Consider the following 15,963-nt stretch of genomic DNA (forward strand, 5'->3'; position numbering starts at 1 on the left):
TCCCCCGTGACCCTCTTTTCCCCCCCCGACCCTCTTTTCCCCCCCCCGTGACCCTCTTTTCCCCCCCCCCGTGACCCTCTTTTCCCCCCCCCGTGACCCTCTTTTCCCCCCCCCGTGACCCTCTTTTCCCCCCCCCCCCGTGACCCTCTTTCCCCCCCCCCCCGTGACCCTCTTTCCCCCCCCCCCGTGACCCTCTTTCCCCCCCCCCCCCCGTGACCCTCTTTCCCCCCCCCCCCCCGTGACCCTCTTTCCCCCCCCCCCCCGTGACCCTCTTTTCCCCCCCCCCCCGTGACCCTCTTTTCCCCCCCCCCCGTGACCCTCTTTTCCCCCCCCCCCCGTGACCCTCTTTCCCCCCCCCCCCGTGACCCTCTTTCCCCCCCCCCCGTGACCCTCTTTTCCCCCCCCCCGTGACCCTCTTTTCCCCCCCCCCCCCGTGACCCTCTTTTCCCCCCCCCCCGTGACCCTCTTTCCCCCCCCCCGTGACCCTCTTTTCCCCCCCCCCCCGTGACCCTCTTTTCCCCCCCCCCCCGTGACCCTCTTTCCCCCCCCCCCCCGTGACCCTCTTTCCCCCCCCGTGACCCTCTTTTCCCCCTCCCCCCCGTGACCCTCTTTTCCCCCCTCCCCCCCGTGACCCTCTTTCCCCCCCCCCCCCGCCGCGACCCTCTTTTCCCCCCCCCCCGTGACCCTCTTTCCCCCCCCCCCGTGACCCTCTTTCCCCCCCCCCCCGTGACCCTCTCCCCCCCCCCCCCCCCCCCCCGTGACCCTCTTTCTCCCCCCCCCCCGTGACCCTCTTTCCCCCCCCCCCCCCGCCGCGACCCTCTTTTTCCCCCCCCCCCGCGACCCTCTTTTCCCCCCCCCCCGTGACCCTCTTTCCCCCCCCCCCGTGACCCTCTTTCCCCCCCCCCCCCGTGACCCTCTCCCCCCCCCCCCCCGTGACCCTCTTTCTCCCCCCCCCCCCCGTGACCCTCTTCCCCCCCCCCCCCCCTGCTCCCGTGTTGTCACTGATGTGGAGGAGCATCATGCTTACCCACTTTCTCTGGTCAGAAGCAACAAAGGAGAGAAAAGGAAAGAACCCATGTTCAGGGCCATTTAGTTGGAATGATCCGAGAGGCTTCGGCAGTTGAACTGTGGTCTGTTTTACTGCTTAGATGGACTAAAGAGAAGTTTATTCAGCCCACTAACTGGGACAGTGCTCGTTTATTATTTTTCTTATTCACAAGGAAGTGTTTGATGTTTAAGTAGAGTAAGTGAGTTTTGAATATAACTGCCACTCATCGAAACACAGAAAATAGGAGTGGGAATCGGCCATTCGGCCCTTCGAGCCTGCTCCGCCACTCAGTATGATCATGGCTGATCCTCTATCTCAATACCATATTCCCGCTCTCTCCCCATACCCCTTGATGCCTTTTGTGTCTAGAAATCTATCTTGCTCCTTCTTAAATATATTCAGTGACTTGGCCTCCACAGCCTTCTGTGGTAGAGAATTCCACAGGTTCACCACCCTCTGAGTGAAGAAATTTCTCCTCATCTCAGTCCTAAATGTCCTATCCCGTATCCTGAGACTGTGACCCCTTGTTCTAGACCCCCCCCGCTAGGGGAAACATCCCTGCATCCAGTCTGTCTAGCCCTGTCAGAATTTTATACGTTTCAATGAGATCCCCTCTCATTCTTCTAAACTCGAGTGAATACAGGCCTAGTCGACCCAATCTTTCCTCATACGACAGTCCTGCCATCTCAGGAATCAGTCTGGTGAACCTTCGCTGCACTCCCTCTATGGCAAGTATATTCTTTCTTAGGTAAGGAGACCAAAACTGCACACACTACTCCAGGTGTGATCTCACCAAGGCCCTATATAACTGCAGTAAGATATCCTTGCTCCTGTACTCGGATCCTCTTGCAATGAAGGCCAACACACCATTTGCAAGAGGACATTCACCTGGGTACAACTCTGTACATTCACCTGGGCTTGTTAAAGTAGCAAATAATTTGTATCTGGCCTCGTTCACTAAAGTGTTTTCAGCCTGTCTACTGAAAGATTGGAGAAGCACACATTAGGGTACGTGTGAAAGACACAATATCCAGTTCAATATGACAAAAGGGTACTATTGTTGCGACTATAAGTTACGCAATCCTATGTTTAGATATTAGGCAATATGAGGGACACTCCTGAAGGATCACAAGAATGCTTCCTGTGAATGTACCTCATTCCCTCAGAAACAAGAAATGAACTCTTTTTACGAGTTCTTATCTCTCATAGAGTCTGGTGTAGCTAGTAATTAGTGCTCTGAGATGTTTTTATTCATACGAGGAGTATTGAACGAATATACAAAGTAGTTATTGTAGTACTTACAGTTGTTCACTAGTATTATGAGTTAGTGTTATAAGCTAACTGTGGTAAATTGTGAACTGGGGTTTCTATTCCTATTAAGTATCTTGTCAATTCAAACTTGGAAATATCGCATCGGATCAGACAGGTACAATTACTGCAATACTTATTTAGAAACTTAGAAAATAGGCAGAATACTATAAAGTACAAATAGCACATTTAAAAGATTATAAAATCATCCACAAATGGTAAATTTATCCTTTTCACAGGTTGACCTTAAAAAATAATCCCAAAAGGAAGAAGTGAAAGTAAAATTCTCTTTTTACTGCAAAAGTTCTGAGCACAAGTTCTGCAACGTCTCCTTCCAAGCTTAGAAATTGTCCTCTTCCTAGGTTTCCAGACTGGAAAGAACATGTATTCTTTTTGATCTCTATTGCTGGTCAAAGGAATTAAGCTATTCTGCCCTCGAACAAAGATTCCATGGGCTGGATTTTTATTTCAGTAGCAGGGTGATTTCCACCCGCTCCAAACCATTCCTGTGTTGGGATTCATTGGCTGTGTAGGCTGGACTCGCGGTGGAATTCCCACTGGCAAGAGGGAGTCTGCCAGGACAAGGGAGGAATCCAAGGGATTGCTGCAGCACTACAAAACTCAGCAAGGGACCTTAAAGGGGCAGAAGAACACCGGAAAAACAGGAGATGCAGCTTTGTAGCTATCAGCTGAGACCAAGCCCTACATGAGGTAAGTGCATGGGGACTCAATTGGAGGGAGTGGAGGCCTCTACTTGGCTCTTTCTCTCCATTACTGCATGTTAGGGCCATTGTCACCACTATGTCAGGCCTACCACCATCTTCCACCAAGTGGTCCCAGAGAATGGAGGTCAGGAAGCCAGGCCCTGTCACCGCGCCTTCCCCTGCCAATATAATGGTCGGGGAAGGGGACAGTGGGAGGAAAATATATGGTCTTGGTGCCGTTTCCATTGCTGAAGTACCTAATTTCAAGCAGAATTGCAGAGGAAAATCCAGATCCAGTCCTCTTAATATTATTCCAACTTTTCATTCGTTCCTATGAAGAAAACCTGCGGAATTACAAAATAAACCCCATTGAAATAATGGTTCCATTTCCTGTCGCTCCGCAGATGGCTCAGTAAATGCATCGAGCCAGGTTCAAAACTTCTGCGTCCTGGTATCACGTCGTTGGACATTACAGAAATCACCAAGTCAACACTTTGAACGTGCATATCTTCAAAATGGCATAGCCATAGGTTTCTGGTTCTGGAGCTGATGTGTGTGGGTTGTTCTCCAAAGACTCAAATCCCAACTGAATATAAAACTGCTTTTTTCTGTGGGAAAAGAGACATCCTACCACGTGGACCTAAGTCTTCACATCTGTTGAAACCGCTTCCTCTCGAATTGCACTCAAGCAAATTGTACATGCCTTTGCTCCTTCAATATTTCTGCTTCTTGAGACTGACTCTGATACCCCTCTTTGTTAATGTCAGAAGCAATATCTACTGGCTACTAGACGGAAACTCTTCTCATTACTGTCTTTTGGTTAAGATGCTGAAGTCAGATATTTTTTGAATGGGTCAAGATGGGGAATGTGAGTAAGGGATTGTAACGTGATGAATAATTCCATGAATGAATTGGCTGGATAACATACTGGAGACTTGACACAAGTCATCCAAGTGGCCTTGTTCATTTGATTATTTATTGTATTGTACCCTCTTCCTCATCAACACAGTACTTGATGGTTACCTATTGAAAATAAAATGGAACTTGTGAGTACTGTATTTGAAAGTGAATTGGGTAGGCCCACTCATGATCGTGCTAAATAATTTTTTTGTTTGTCAAGTATTCTATTTATGCTGTAAGTATTGTATAAAATGTGATAGAATAAAGTATTTTATTTCATTACTGTGTCTGTTTTATGTTGGTATTCCTGTTTGTAGATGCCTTTGTATCATGTGTATCTTTTAAGTGAAGTGTCTCTCTCCATAAAGTTATTCTGAATATCCAGTTAGCTGGGGCTGAAGTTAAAAATTCAAATCAATTCAATACAAACTCCCAACGGCTGATTTTTAAAATCTTTATCCCTCTGATTTTCTTACCTCTTTTACAAAAGGCTATTCACAACCTCAAACTCCTATTTGAGCAAGCCGAGTTTCCAACCCTATATCCTCTCCAAAGACCGCCTACTTCCACCTCTGTAACATCACCCACTACTGCCTCTGCCTTAGCCCATCTGCTGTTGAAACCTTCAACTATGCCTTTGTCATCTCCAGATTTGACTGTTCACTGCTTTCCTGACTGGCCTCCTGTCCAAACCACAGCTCATCTAAAATTCAGCTGCCCATATCCTATCCTGCGCTAAGTTCCACTCACCCATCACCCTAGTCCTTATTGACCTACATTCCTCACTAGCCCCCCAATGCCCTCATTTTAAAATTTTCATTCTCGTATTTAAATTCCTTTTTGACCTACCTCTGTAACCGTCTCCAGCTCTGCACAGATGTTAGACTCCTACCTTGGATACCGTGGACCATCTAATACCTTCCCCAAGTGACCATTACTTGTGTGAGCCTTGACTCTGAACTTTGGCAAGCTATCTGAATGTAGGGGGTATCACAGCGTGTCCTGAGCTGAGGTCCACCAACAGATGCAGTAGGATTCACTGGATAGTGATTAGGAGTGGAAGCCTTGGCTAATTTTCCTTTCCTTAACCCATGGGAGTGCTGAGGCCAATTATAGTACATCATCTAATTCGGCACAGACCAGGGACCGAAGCTGTGATTCAATTGCTCACAAAATTAAACATATTTTGCAAAGAGGAGAAGAAAGCCCAATGGCAGGTTGGTGATTCCGATGCCAGATGCAGAGGCAGACGTGCTTGGATGTTGTGTGCAATAGCAGCGAGCCATGGAGAGACCCAAATCGTGGAAGAAAGCAGGAATCAGTAGCACAAGAGACTGATACTCTGTCTTTAGAAGGAACCCCAGGCCTCCAATATTGTTGAGAGTGGGAGACTGGCGAGTGAAGGGGAATATCAAGGCGTTTACTGTGACTCGGAGACTTTGGGCTCCAAGGCAAGAGCACTCAAGACTTCGCTACGGGATCTGAGAAATTAGGTAACAGCAGTAGATAGACCAGGAGGTGAGGGCTGGAGTTATGTGATTTGACGATATTTGGCAGGAGAATCACTTCATGGAGTGAGGAAAGGGCAAGGCTAGGGAAATGGTCTTACAGATGACCAAGAAACAAATAGATAATTTCATAATTCTTACATTTTAGCTGGATGATGTAAAGGATTTTTAAAAAAATTAACCTTTATAGCTTAACTAAAAATACTGAAGAAGAAGAAATTAGCAAACTAATTTGTGATGTTCTTCATTGTAGTACTTGAGCAAAACAAGTGACATATAGGGGGCTGAGTGTGCTCACAAGTTTGATATGCCATAACTGCAAGATTTTGAAAAAAAACATACAAAATTTGAGCACTCTATAATTCTATTCCTTTTATAATGAGTAGAAAGTATAGTTTGGAAATTATTTTGAGTAATATCACATGAACACTAAACATGCTCATATCTGGTTTCTCTCTCTACTATTTTAACAGAGGTGTTAATACCTCAAGTTGGTTAATGCCCCCATTAAAATAGCAGAGAAAGGAATTTGGTTTGGATGTGTTAAGCATTCGTATGATAAAACTGCACACAGTAATTTCCACATTTATACCACTATAACCCAAACCTAGCTAATCTTTCCCACCACTAGATGACCCTGTTGTTTTGATTTTAAGTTTGGTTTTCATATATAGAATAGCAAATAGTAAGTAATTTTTTTTACACGCTGTTCAGAATTTTCTAAATCATAGAATGTAGGAAAATTACTATTTTTTCATCCTGTTATAAACATACAACATGATGGGAAAGGAATGGTTTAAGGAGATCGCCTTTAAGCTACAAGTATTTAAATATCTAGACCTCCTTGCAGCCTCTATGCACTGTAGAGCAGGAAATACCAGTAAAGAGTTCAGTTTTGGGACTTTGTTGAGTTGCTGCACATTAAGGATGATAACCATTGCCACCTTTAAAAGCAGTGTTCTATTTCTGCAGCCATTTAACATGGCAGCTTGGCTGAGTGGTAGCACTTCTGCCTCTGAGTCAGAGGTTGTATGTTCAAGCCCTGCTCCAGGACTCGAGCATATAATCAAGGCTGACACTTGAATGCAGTACTGAGAGAGTGCAGCATTGTTGGAGGTTTCATCTTTAGAATGAGATGTTGAACAGAGGTCCTCGTCTCCCTGTTCAGGTGGACATAAAAGGTCCAATGGCACTAATCAAAGGAGAGCAGGGGTGTTCTCGCAGTGCCCTGGCCAACATTTATTTCTCAGTCGACACCACCAAAAAACAGATTATTTGTTCATTTATCCTCTTTGCTGTTTATGGGATCTTGCTGTGTGAAAATTGGCTGCCACATTTGCCTACATAACAGTGACTGCACTTTATAAAGTAACTAATTGGCTGTGAAATGCTTTGGGATGTTTCAAGGATGTGAAAGGTGCTATATAAATGTAAATTCCTTTACATAAGAAAGCAGCTCTGCAGAAATTTTCAGCAGCTAGAAGTGCAACTGAGAACTGTCCCGTTCTTCAGATTCCTTGTCAACTATGTTGCAGCTTCATCACTATTGGCAGGAAGCTCGTCAACAGGGATATGTAGTGGTTAGTGCTGTAAATCCAACCTTTTGGTTGTCATTTTTGTTCTCAAAATAAAAAAATGTAAATTCAACTTCTTTGGAATGTGTGACGAGACAAAATTTCAGGTTCTATATATGGTATTGCAGTCTATAATTCTGATTTATTTTAGCCAGTGTACACATATACTAAAACATTTTTTTTATTGCTAAGTGACCATATATTTGTGTTTTGAAAGACAGAAAACAATAATTGAAGATAAATGTTTTTATTTATGTACGACTTTACTATATTTTATTCTGGTGAAAATAAATATTACTGCACTTGTTTAAAGCAAATGTAGATTTCTTTTAAATAATTCAAAGTAAAATATAACAAAGTGTGGTTTTGTAATGCACATTTTTTTACTGGTGACAGTGGTTGGGATTTTGTGCGTCTCCGCTCACCATTGATTAAAATCAACGAGTGGAAAATTGTGGGGTGGCAAGAGTAAAAATGGAAAACCCTAGCCAGTGTATTGGCGTACCAGTGGAATAGTTGGATGTGGCTTTACCTTTACGACGCTACAGAGACTTCTGATCTTGGCTTAGGCATCAAGAGAAGGTGCAGAGTAGAGGCTACCCAACTTGCCATGTGGCAATAAAGGGAGAGGAGAAAAAGATGAGAAGGAGTGTCCCTCTTGTGCACCTCCTGGCAGCTGCTAACAAAGCAGCATTGGCAAAGGCCCAGGAGCAAGCTACTTCAACTGGAAATAGTGCATGACAATTGAAGGGGGGGGGGGGGGGCGCGGAAGAGAGATTTTGGGAAGGGAGAGAAAATTTTTAAATCATTATTGTCATTCAAGTGTATTGAAATACACTATAGGTAAAGAGAAAACTTTCTCTTACTCTATAGGTAAAGAGAAACTTACTCGATAGGTAAAGAGAAAAAAAAGCTTAAATTGTCTGTATATTATAATCAGTGGTGGAATATTCTTGGAAAATCACTGATTCTTGATCAGTATTGAGTTCTGGTGCAGGTATTTTTGAATCTTTTCATAATACTGGATGTGCCTGTCACAAAATTTAGCAATTTAGTACCAAAAATGGCTTCTTCAGTTGTTATAACGTTACAGGTGAGAAAAGGAATTTAATTATGTTAAACAGTAAGCTTATTATTAGGTCATATTTATATTGGTTACTATTATTACTGCTATTACTACACATAAGGAAAAACATCTGAGCACGTTGCAGGGTTGAATAAAGGAGAATGCCAAGGAGGGGAGAAAAGGAAACTGGTTGAGAAGTGAGAGTTGAAAGCACATTCTGGAGGGGGAGGGTGAACAGCCAGTTGTCGTGGTGCATATTGGCACCAACGATATAGGTAAAAAACAGGATGAGGTCCTACAAGCTGAATTTAGGGAGTTAGGAGTTAAACGAAAGAGTAGGACCTCAAAGGTAGTAATCTCAGGATTGCTACCAGTGCCACGGGTTAGTCAGAGTAGGAATGACAGGATAGCTAAGATGAATACGTGGCTTGAGAGATGGTGCAAGAGGGAGGGATTCAAATTCCTGGGCCATTGGAACCGGTTCTGGGGGAGGTGGGACCAGTACAAATTGGACGGTCTGCATCTGGGCAGGACTGGAACCAATGTCCTAGGGGGAGTGTTTGCCAGTGCTGTTGGGGAGGGTTTAAACTAATGTGGCAGGGGGATGGGAACCGATGCAGGAAGTCAGTGGGAAATAAAGTGGTGACAGAAACAAAAGGCAGTAAGGGAGAGTGTACAGAACATGACCAGACAGATGGTCTGAGAAAGCAGGGCAAAGACCAAGGGAAGTCTAGATTAAACTGCATTTATTTCAATGCAAGAAGTCTGATGGGCAAGGCAGATGAACTCAGGGCATGGATGGGTACATGGGACTGGGATGTTATAGCTATTACTGAAACATGGCTAAGGGAGGGGCAGGACTGGCAGCTCAATGTTCCAGGGTACAGATGCTATAGGAAAGATAGAGCAGGAGGTAAGAGAGGAGGGGGAGTTGCGTTCTTGATTAGGGAGAACATCACGGCAGTAGTGAGAGGGGATATATCCGAGGGTTCGCCCACTGAGTCTATATGGGTAGAACTGAAAAATAAGAAGGGAGAGATCACTTTGATAGGATTGTACTACAGACCCCCAAATAGTCAACGGGAAATTGAGGAGCAAATATGTAAGGAGATTACAGACAGCTGCAAGAAAAATAGGGTGTTAATAGTAGGGGACTTTAACTTTCCCAACATTGACTGGGACAGCCATAGCATTAGGGGCTTGGATGGAGTGAAATTTGTTGAGTGTATTCAGGAGGAATTTCTCATTCAGTATGTGGATGGCCCGACTAGAGAGGGGGCAAAACTTGACCTCCTCTTGGGAAATAAGGAAGGGCAGGTGACAGAAGTGTTAGTGAGGGATCACTTTGGGACCAGTGATCATAATTCCATTAGTTTTAAGATAGCTATGGAGAAGGATAGGTCTGGCCCAAAAGTTAAAATTCTAAATTGGGGAAAGGCCAATTTTGATGGTATTAGACAGGAACTTTCAGAAGTTGATTGGGAGAGTCTGTTGGCAGGCAAAGGGACGTCTGGTAAGTGGGAGGCTTTCAAAAGTGTGTTAACCAGGGTTCAGGGTAAGCACATTCCTTATAAAGTGAAGGGCAAGGCTGGTAGAAGTAGGGAACTTTGGATGACTCGGGAGATTGAGGCACTAGTCAAAAAGAAGAAGGAGGCATATGACATGCATAGGCAGCTGGGATCAAGTGGATCCCTTGAAGAGTATAGAGATTGCCGGAGTAGAGTTAAGAGAGAAATCAGGAGGGCAAAAAGGGGATATGAGATTGCTTTGGCAGATCAGGCAAAGGTGAATCCAAAGAGCTTCTACAAATACATAAAGGGCAAAAGGGTAACTAGGGAGAGAGTAGGGCCTCTTAAGGATCAACAAGGTCATCTATGTGCGGAACCACAAGAGATGGGTGAGATCCTGAATGAATATTTCGCATCGGTATTTACGGTTGAGAAAGGCATGGATGTTAGGGAACTTGGGGAAATAAATAGTGATGTCTTGAGGAGTGTACATATTACAGAGAGGGAGGTGCTGGAAGTCTTAACGCGCATCAAGGTAGATAAATCTCCGGGACCTGATGAAATGTATCCCAGGACGTTATGGGAGGTTAGGGAGGAAATTGCGGGTCCCCTAGCAGAGATATTTGAATCATCCACTGCTACAGGTGAGGTGCCTGAAGATTGGAGGGTAGCAAATGTTGTGCCTTTGTTTAAGATGGGGCGGCAGGGAAAAGCCTGGGAACTACAGACCAGTGAGCCTGACATCTGTAGTGGGTAAGTTGTTAGAGGGTATTCTGAGGGACAGGATCTACAGGCATTTGGAGAGGCAGGGACTAATTAGGAACAGTCAGCATGGTTTTGTGAGAGGAAAATCATGTCTCACGAATTTGATTGAGTTTTTTGAAGGGGTAACCAAGAAGATAGATGAGGGCTGTGCAGTAGACGTGGTCTACATGGACTTCAGCAAAGCATTTGACAAGGTACCGCATGGTAGGTTGTTACATAAGGTTAAATCTCATGGGATCCAAGGTGAGGTAGCCAATTGGATACAAAATTGGCTTGACGACAGAAGACAGAGGGTGGTTGTCGAGGGTTGTTTTTCAAACTGGATGCCTGTGTCCAGCGGTGTGCCTCAGGGATCGGTGCTGGGTCCGCTGTTATTTGTTATTTATATTAATGATTTGGATGAGAATTTAGGAGGCATGGTTAGTAAGTTTGCAGATGACACCAAGATTGGTGGCATTGTGGACAGTGAAGAAGGTTATCTAGGATTGCAACGGGATCTTGATAAATTGGGCCAGTGGGCCGATGAATGGCAGATGGAGTTTAATTTAGATAAATGTGAGGTGATGCATTTTGGTAGATCGAATCGGGCCAGGACCTACTCCGTTAATGGTAGGGCGTTGGGGAGAGTGATAGAACAAAGAGATCTAGGAGTACAGGTTCATAGCTCCTTGAAAGTGGAGTCACAGGTGGATAGGGTGGTGAAGAAGGCATTCGGCATGCTTGGTTTCATTGGTCAGAACATTGAATGCAGGAGTTGGGATGTCTTGTTGAAGTTGTACAGGGCATTGGTGAGGCCACACTTGGAGTACTGTGTACAGTTCTGGTCACCCTATTATAGAAAGGATATTATTAAACTAGAAAGAGTGCAGAAAAGATTTACTATGATGCTACCGGGACTTGATGGTTTGACTTACAGGGAGAGGTTAGATAGACTGGGACTTTTTTCCCTGGAGAGCAGGAGGTTAAGGGGTGATCTTATCGAAGTCTATAAAATAATGAGGGGCATAGATAAGGTCGATAGTCAAAATCTTTTCCCAAAGGTAGGGGAGTCTATAACGAGGGGGCATAGATTTAAGGTGAGAGGGGAGAGATACAAAAGGGTCCAGAGGGGCAATTTTTTCACTCAAAGGGTGGTGAGTGTCTGGAACGAGCTGCCAGAGGCAGTAGTAGAGGCGGGTACAATTTTGTCTTTTAAAAAGCATTTGGACAGTTACATGGGTAAGATGGGTATAGAGGGATATGGGCCAAGTGCAGGCAATTGGGACTATCTTAGTGGTATAAACTGGGCGACATGGACATGTTGGGCCGAAGGGCCTGTTTCCATGTTGTAACTTCTATGATTCTATGATTCTATAAGTCTGCGCCTGCTCTGTGCAAGAGCAATCCAGCGAGCCCCACTCCAACTTGCCAAGGCTTCTTTGACAGCACTTCCCAAACCCACGACCTCTACCACCTAGAAGGACAAGGGCAGCAGGCGCATGGGAACACCACCACCTGCACATTCCCCTGCAAGTCACACACCATCCTGACTTGGAAATATATCGCTGTTCCTTCATCGTCGCTGGGTCAAAATCCTGGAACTCCCTACCTAACAGCACTGTGGGAGAACCTTCACCACATGAACTGCAGCGATTCAAGAAGGCAGCTCACCACCACCTTCTCAAGGGCAATTAGGGATGGGCAATAAATGGTAGCCTTGCAAGCGATGCCCACATCCTATGAACAAATAAAAAAACCCACATCAAGGGCCTGTTTCCATGTTGTAACTTCTATGATTCTATGATTCTATGAAGAGAAGTCTTTGAAAGCAGGGGGTTGGTGGCAAGGCAGAGGAATTTAATCCAGAGAGCAGGGGTGTAATGACTGGAAAAAACTGACACTGATGGTGGAGTAATGGGGAGGGAGCACAGAACAAGGAATAATTATTGTAGGAGAAGCGATGGTTCCATGCAGAGATGTACAGTATGAGGAGATCACAAAGATAGGGTGGCTGTAGGCTATAGTGGAATTTGGAAATGTGGAGTTTTCTGGCATTTAGGGAGCTCTGAGAACAAAAGCAATGGAAATAAGAGACTTTTTCTTGGACAGAATGCAGGTTGTTCTGAATTAGTTGAAATTTTGGAGCGTAGTGATGGAAAGGCCAACGAGAAGGACGTTGGAGAAATTGAGCCTCAGGTTGATGGATTAGGGTTTCAGCGATGGAATGGGAGTGAAGATGAGCAACATTTCAAGGTGAAAGAAAGTGGTCTTGGTCTAAGATCAAATGTGAGGAAAGAAACTTTGTTTTAGTTTGAATGGGGTGCCAAGGTTCCACAGCTCTGGATTAAGGCTGAGGTTAGTGACACATAGTTACTGAAAGTAGCCAATGAGGATGGCTTCTATTTTACCAACTTTGAGCTGAGGGAAATTACAATATACTCTGGCCTTAAAGAAGGACAGGCACTAAAATGAGGTGGGTGGTTTGTGTCGCAAATTCTTTTTTTTGTAACTTTAAAATGCAAATTTGTGATATAGTGAGGATTCTTTAAAAATAAGCAAACTGAAGTGGAATGATTCTGGTACTGGCGAGAAACTGCCTCTATTCATTCTTTCTGATTGACTTAGTCATGGCAAACTCCTGCCCTCAGCATTGCTTGCCCCTCAGCTTGTTTACCTGGGGCCCAGCTCCCAGGTAAACAAAAGACCTGGCCGTAGCGCATTCCCTCCTGCTCCTATTGTTGCCACAATGGGCCCAATCCCAGCTGCTCCCACGGTCATGACCCAGGCCCCAGAAGATCTCTTTCTTGTTCAGGAGCTTGTCTCTTCCCACGCCACAGCCTCTCCATGAGAAGCAGAGAAGAATGGAGTGATGGTGAGGCAGAAGAAGGGAGAACTCAAGTGAACCAGAAAAGGAGAACGAGAAAGCGTGAACCAGAAAAATATAAATTAAACAAATCAGAAAAAGGAGAGGGAATGAGCACTAATGAGCCACAAAAGGAGAGACTGGGGGAAGATAGAGAAGGAGAGAGCCAGAAAAGGAGAGAAAGTAGATCATAAAAAGAGAGAGCCATTTGAAGTGTTGGATTGTAGTTAAAACACTTAAATAATCAAAGCAAATGAACAATCCTATATAAAACAGGTGGTCTTGGAAAATATTATTTTGGGTTGTCATTTTACCTGGAAATAGTAGGCCAGTTACTTTGTATGGGTTCTAGAAACTTCACTGAACCTTGTGTACTGCTATAAATGTTGCAGAGATTGATATACAAGCTAATTTTATGTGTAACTACCTGTTTCTCTAAATATGAGTCCTTCAATTTTAATGGTACATTTTAATTTTTTTTTCCACTCATTTCTTCCATTCTCCACTGAGAGCCATGACTTGGCTCCATGGGGTGCAGTATTTTGCCAGCTCATCTGAGTGGCCATTCTTCGCAAATGCAGGTACATTTATATGGACTTCCATAAGGCATTTGATAATGTCCCACATAAGAGACTGTTAGGTAAGATAGAAGACCATGGAATCGAGGGAAAAGTACGGACTTGGTTAGGAAGTTGGCTGAGCGAAAGGCGACAGAGAGTAGGGATAATGGGAAGGTACTCACATTGGCAGGATGTGACTAGTGGAGTCCCGCAGGGATCTGTCTTGGGGCCTCAATTATTCACAATATTTATTAACGACTTAGATGAAGGCATAGAAAGTCTCATATCTAAGTTTGCCGATGACACAAAGATTGGTGGCATTGTAAGCAGTGTAAATGAAAACATAAAATTACAAAGCGATATTGATGGATTAGGTGAATGGGCAAAACTGTGGCAAATGGAGTTCAATGTAGACAAATGTGAGGTCATCCACTTTGGATCAAAAAAGGATAGAACAGGGTACTTTCTAAATGATAAAAAGTTAAAAACAGTGGATGTCCAAAGGGACTTAGGGGTTCAGGTACATGGATCATTGAAGTGTCATGAACAGGTGCAGAAAATAATCAAGAAGGCAAATGGAATGCTGGCCTTTATATCTAGAGGACTAGAGTACAAGGGGGCAGAAGTTATGCTGCAACTGTACAAAACCCTGGTTAGACCGCACCTGGAGTACTGTGAGCAATTCTAGGCACCGCACCTTCGGAAGGACATATTGGCCTTGGAGGGAGTGCAGCGTAGGTTTACTAGAATGATACCCGGACTTCAAGGGTTAAGTTACGAGGAGAGATTACACAAATTGGGGTTGTATTCTCTGGAATTTAGAAGGTTAAGGGGTGATCTGATCGAAGTTTATAAGATATTAAGGGTTGGGGATTCTAGGAGTAGGGGGCACAGTCTAAAAATTAGAGCCAGACCTTTCAGGAGCGAGATTAGAAAACATTTCTGCACACAAAGGGTGGTAGAAGTTTGGAACTCTCCTCCGCAAACGGCAATTGATACTAGCTCAATTGCTAAATTTAAATGTGAGATAGATAGCTTTTTGGCAACCAAAGGTATTAAGGGATATGGGCCAAAGGCAGGTATATGGAGTTAGATCACAGATCAGCCATGATCTTATCAAATGGCGGAGCAGGCACGACGGGCTGAATGACCTACTCCTGTTCCTGTGTTCCTATGATTCCTATGATACTGTGAACCAACAGATTTTATGTCTGACCGCTAATCTTTTGTAAAGTGTTAATACACCTGGATTATCAGTAGGGGCCGCTAGATAGCAACAAGATGAAATTTCTTTTTTTTGTTTTTTTTTCTACTTTTCTATATCTTAATCATCCTCCCAACCCAGTGATGCTGGGGTTAATTGTGGCACCTCTATTGTCACCCATCTAAAATTGGCTGACTTAACAAACTGGCTTTCGAACCGCATACGTTCCTTGTCTAGATTTTTATTTTCTCTCTTCCAGCATAGCTAGCTGGGGGAGTATTTTCAGTAACCTCACCTTCATTTCGCATTTGATATCAGTCGAATTCTCCTTGTTAGCATAACATGTCGGATGTGCTGAATCTCAGCAGTGTTGTCATAGAGATACAGTTGCAGCCCTTTTAGTGAAAATGCAGTAGTATGACTATGGAAGCAGTGTTTTACAGAGATTTGATTTAGCTGATGTAAGTACACTTGTTTTTACTGAAACTACAGTATACTTTGTTTATGTTTTGCTGTTTTTTTTAAAAAGCATTCTTAGTTTAGCACAACCCATGTTCTTGAATAATTGAAATACCGCCATTGTACAAGTCTTTTCATACCCATGCACAATTCCAGTGAATACTGGCTCAGTAAGTATCGCATCGGCAGTGAGCTGCAGCACCTTGCTTTATCAGTGCTGCACTCAAAACAGTGTATGGTAAGACGAGGAGCTCTGTGATTTTGTTTTGCTTGTGATGCATTTTTTTCACAGTAGTGAGAATGAGACTGCTTAATAATCTTGACGCTTCCCTTTTAAGTCACTACAATATCAATTCTTCCTTATTTGTTTATCGTACATTTACAGTATTTTTCCAGTTAGGAACTCCACACTAGGAGTTTTATAAGTTGCATACTTTTCATTCAAATTTATTGACTACACGCCAGATTGTATTGTTCTACATTTCACATTTTTAACTGCGTGTTAGCTGAAAATACT

General features: G+C 44.0%; 1 protein-coding gene across 2 annotated transcripts in view; it reads left to right on the plus strand.

Moving 5' to 3' along the window:
* lca5 (lebercilin LCA5) overlaps positions 1–15,963 on the plus strand; it is a 102,082-nt gene that overhangs the window by 21,150 nt on the left and 64,969 nt on the right. The gene's annotated exons all lie outside the window — the stretch shown is intronic.

Source organism: Heptranchias perlo, chromosome 5 (assembly GCF_035084215.1).
Source record: "Heptranchias perlo isolate sHepPer1 chromosome 5, sHepPer1.hap1, whole genome shotgun sequence".
Lineage (NCBI taxonomy): Eukaryota > Metazoa > Chordata > Chondrichthyes > Hexanchiformes > Hexanchidae > Heptranchias > Heptranchias perlo.